This window comes from Triticum urartu, chromosome 5A (assembly GCF_056163025.1).
Source record: "Triticum urartu cultivar PI428250 chromosome 5A, HENAU_Tu73, whole genome shotgun sequence".
NCBI classification, from domain to species: Eukaryota; Viridiplantae; Streptophyta; class Magnoliopsida; order Poales; family Poaceae; genus Triticum; species Triticum urartu.
The window spans coordinates 595,026,533-595,031,579 of record NC_141877.1 but is presented as its reverse complement, the minus strand read 5'-3'; the positions used below and the strand labels follow the sequence as shown (position 1 = coordinate 595,031,579).

The 5,047-nt window shown below is 46.7% G+C and overlaps 1 pseudogene; it reads right to left on the bottom strand.

Annotated features, from left to right (window-relative positions):
• Positions 1-546: 546 nt before the first annotated feature.
• LOC147973174 (uncharacterized) lies at positions 547-1,725 on the bottom strand (annotated as a pseudogene).
• Between the last annotated feature and the right edge of the window lie 3,322 nt (positions 1,726-5,047).

Here is a 5,047-nt window from a genome sequence, read left to right as displayed (position 1 = left end):
GTGTATCGAGTTTGTGCCAGTACTCCAAGTCCCAGACACAGACCTTGTCTTCCATACCTTAGCTCATCGATTTTCATCATCTTTCCCGGCGCGGGGCACTCCTTCCAGTTTTTCAATAGCTCATCGATTTCGGCACCGCTCCGCTTACGTGGAGGTCCTCGATGCTTAGCGTGACCATTGAATAGATCTCCATGGGTTGTCCTGTTCGAGCCATCTTCGATGCCCCATGTACACGATTTTCCCAGACCCGCCATCTTTCCTTGACGTTAGCTGCTGAGACGTCGTATCATCCATGCACCGCGTGCATCCGCAATATCCATGGCACACCTGGCCTGTGACATATCCATAACCGAGATAGTCGTGCACTGTCGTGATCAGCGCGGCTCTCATGTAGAAATACTCGCCTTTGCTGGCATCCCATGTCTTGGCCGGTGTTTTCCATAAAGTGTCTAACTCCTCTTGACATAGCCCAAGATACAAATTAATATTATTTCCTCGTTGTTTTCGGCCATTGAATAAGCATGCTCATGTGAATGTACTTCGACTTCATGCACAACCAGGGGGGAGGTTGTACATCCATACAAATACGGGCCATGTGCTATGGTTGGTGTTCTGGTTGCCAAACGGATTCATGCCATCGATACACGCGTCGACAACGATGTTCCTTGCATCACATTCGAAATACCGATAGAAGTTGTTCAACGCTCTCCACTGGCTTCCATCCTTGACGTGTCTCAGCTTTGGATCATCTCCATCGTCGGGCTTCATCCTCTCCGCGTGCCAGCGCATTAGCTTTGCTTCCTTGGGATCTACGAAATACCGCTGGAGACGGGGAGTGATCGGTAAGTACCATACAACTTTCTGGGGAAATTTCTTCCCGGCCTTCTTGTATCGAGAAGCATTGCACACCGGGCAGCTTGTTTTTTCCGCGTGCTCCTTCTGATAAATTATGCAATCGTTGATGCATGCATGGTATCTAACATGCGGCAGATCAAGAGGGCACACGATCTTCTTGGCCTCATCAACACTAGTAGGACATAGATTCCCTGCGGGAAGAACATCCTTTAGGTACTTGAGATGCTCATCGAGCCTAGTGTCGGTCCATTTGTTTTTAGCCTTCGTCTTTAGGAGTTGGAGCGTGAAACTCAAGCGGGTCACCTCAGGATTGCAACCATCATACAATGGAGTGTTCGAGTCTACCACCAGTTGCTCCAGCTTAGCCTCCTCTCTAGAAGCAGCTCTCTCAGTACTCGTCTCCTTGCAAACCAGTGCTTGAACATGGGGGTCCCGCACGATTGAACTTAGTACCGACAAACTCTGCTGCGTGGAGTCCACATTCTCTTCGCCGCCATGTCTGGCCCCTTCTACTCCGCCATGTCCGGCCCCTTCTCCGCCACCATGTCCGGCCCCTTATCCGCCGCCATGTCCGTCCTCTTCCCCGCCATCATTATCGATCAACTCTTCGTCTTGCTCCGTGTCGTCATCGCTTGCCCCATTGACGTCCTCAACATCGTCATCCTCATCTTCAATTATCCACCGAGTATAGCCATCCATGAAACCAGTCATGAGCAGGTGCGCTTCGACATGACCATCGTCATAGGGGTCGAGCCAAACCATTCCTTTGCATTTTCTACACGGACATAAAACCTCTGTCCGGTTATTTTCTTTCATGTCCTGCACCGCTGACCGCAACCACCTGTCCACCATCGTTCCACTGACCATCATGAACGTCTGCACGGTAATAATAAACAAATTGATTATAAAAATGTGTGCACGCATCAAAGTCATACAAAAATTCGGCATGACATTCCCTAAAAATAGGACATATATAGATCTAGAGTTTGCCCGGAATTCGCCAAACGGAAATAAATCGACATTTTGGCAAAACATAGGCAACTCAAAAGCACAATTTAGTGTAAACACATGCCACACACACAATTTCCATCATATTGCCCAATTATCATATCACACACACATACACATGTTTCCATTTTGCAAAAGCATGAAATTTTAATCACCTCTATCTCGAGATCGAGCACACGGTGGAGATGATGATGTAGGGAGATCAAAAGTGCACAAAGCTCTTCTTGACAAAGATAGATCTAGTTAGGGGGCAAATAGGTCACTTAACTAAATGCTACATCTACCTAGCTAGCTAATTTGGGAGGAGACAACTTCAACTAGTGGAGGGGGAAGGAAAAAGAGAAAGAAGATGCATTAATGGAGGTGGTGTACACTCGTAGAAAACAGGGCTATGGTCCAGGCCGGCTAGGGGAAAGGTAGGTAATGGGGGGAGAAGTATTGAGGAAGAAGAAGAGTGAGAGAGGGAGGATGTGGGAGGTAGGGGAAAGGGAGGAGAGGAGATGGGGGAGGGGAGGACTGGTGGAAAAAGGTGGTGGGGCTGCGTCTTAGCAGTAGAGCGGGAGGAAAAATGTGCTACTTCAAAGAGCATAGCAGCAGCGCGGTTTCCTCACACGTGCTACTGCTAAACGGGCCAACCCTGTGGACAATTTCAAAATTAGCAGCAGCGACGTGACTAAAAAGCGCGCTACTACTATTGCATCAGCAGTAGCACGCTTCGTGACGCCGCACTGCTGGTAAACTTAGGTTGGTGTGTACCGTCGGCCGATTTTTGTAGCAGCGCGGTTTAGACATCACACGCTACTGCTAAATTTACATCAGTAGCGCCTCTTTTTGTGCCGCCCTATTGCTAAGATTCTGTGTATAAGGTTTTCCCTAGAAGTGATGTATTCACACATGTAACAAGTTTCCAGTTAATACAATTCTAGCATGAATAAGAAACATTTATCTGTTGGGGAACGTAGTAATTTCAAAAATTTCCTACGCACACGCAAGATCATGGTGATGTATAGCAACAAGATGGGAGAGTGTTGTCTACGTACCCACGCAGACCGACTGCGGAAGCGTTGACGCAACGTAGAGGAAGTAGTCGTATGTCTTCCCGATCCGATCGATCCAAGCACCGTTACTCCGGCACCTCCGAGTTCTTAGCACACGTACAGCTCAATGACGATCCCCGGGCTCCGATCCAGCAAAGCGTCGGGGAGGAGTTCCGTCAGCACGACGGCGTGGTGACGATCTTGATGTTCTAACGTCGCAGGGCTTCGCCTAAGCGCTGCAACAATATGACCGAGGTGGAATATGGTGGAGGGGGGCACCGCACACGGCTAAGGAACGATCACGAGGATCAACTTGTGTGTCTATGGGGTGCCCCCTGCCCCCGTATATAAAGGAGTGGAGGAGGGGAGGGCCGGCCCTCTCTATGGCGCGCCCTAGGGGAGTCCTACTCCCACCGGGAGTAGGATTCCCCCTTTCCTAGTCCAACTAGGAGTCCTTCCATGTATTAGGAGTAGGAGTCAAGGCAAGGGAAAAGAGGAGAGAAGGAAGGAGGGGGCGCAGACCTTCCCCCTAGTCCAATTCGGACTAGGCCTTGGGGGGGGGGCGCCCAACCTCTCCTATCTCTTTCCCCTAAAGCCCAATAAGGCCCATATACTCCCCGGCGAATTCCCGTAACTCTCCGGTACTCCGAAAAATACTCGGATCACTCGGAACCTTTCCGATGTCCGAATATAGTCGTCCAATATATCGATTTTTATGTCTCGACCATTTCGAGACTCTTCGTCATGTCTCCGATCTCATCTGGGACTCCGAACTCCTTCGGTACATCAAAACTCATAAACTCATAATATAACTGTCATCGAAACCTTATGCGTGCGGACCCTACGGTTCGAGAACAATGTAGACATGACCGAGACACGTCTCCGGTCAATAACCAATAGCAGGACCTGGATGCCCATATTGGCTCCTACATATTCTACGAAGATCCTTATCGGTCAGACCGCATAACAACATACATTGTTCCCTTTGTCATCGGTATGTTACTTGCCCGAGATTCGATTGTCGGTATCCAATACCTAGTTCAATCTCGTTACCGGCAAGTCTCTTTACTCGTTCCGTAATACATCATCTCGCAACTAACTCATTAGTTGCAATGCTTCCAAGGCTTATGTGATGTGCATTACCGAGAGGGCCCAGAGATACCTCTCCGACAATCGGAGTGACAAATCCTAATCTCGAAATACGCCAACCCAACATCTACCTTTGGAGACACCTGTAATGCTCCTTTATAATCATCCAGTTACGTTGTGACGTTTGGTAGCACCCAAAGTGTTCCTCCGGCAAACGGGAGTTGCATAATCTCATAGTCATAGGAACATGTATAAGTCATGAAGAAATCAATAGCAACATACTAAACAATCGGGTGCTAAACTAATGGAATGGGTCATGTCAATCAGATCATTCAACTAATGATGTGACCTCGTTAATCAAATAACAACTCTTTGTCTATGGTTAGGAAACATAACCATCTTTGATTAACGAGCTAGTCAAGTAGAGGCATACTAGTGACACTCTGTTTGTCTATGTATTCACACATGTATTATGTTTCCGGTTAATACAATTCTAGCATGAATAATAAACATTTATCATGAAATAAGGAAATAAATAATAACTTTATTATTGCCTCTAGGGCATATTTCCTTCATTATAATGATATAAGGAAATATAAATAACAACTTTATTATTGCCTCTAGGGCATATTTCCTTCAAATATTTGTTGCGAAAAATATGTGCCCACATACCATCGGTCTCTACTGATAACCTATATAGCCATTTGCAAGTAGGCATTTGTTTTTAACCTCCAAGTTTTCAATCCCAAGTCCCCCCCCCCCGGTCATTGGGTTAGCAAATGATATCCGATCTTGCCAAGCGGTATTTTGATTTAACTTCATCACATTACCAGAAAAATCGAGAATGATAAAAATCTAACCTTTTCCATACCACTAATAAAGAATAGAAATGCATCGAAGATCGATTTGAGAAAAAACTAAGCTGCTTCAAGGGTAAGCTTATGTCCTATGGAGGTTGGCTGGTGCTGATTAACTCAGTACTTACTAGTATGCCGATGTCCCTATTGTCTTTATTTGAAGTGCTCGATGGTGAATTGAAATACCTAGATAACTGAAAG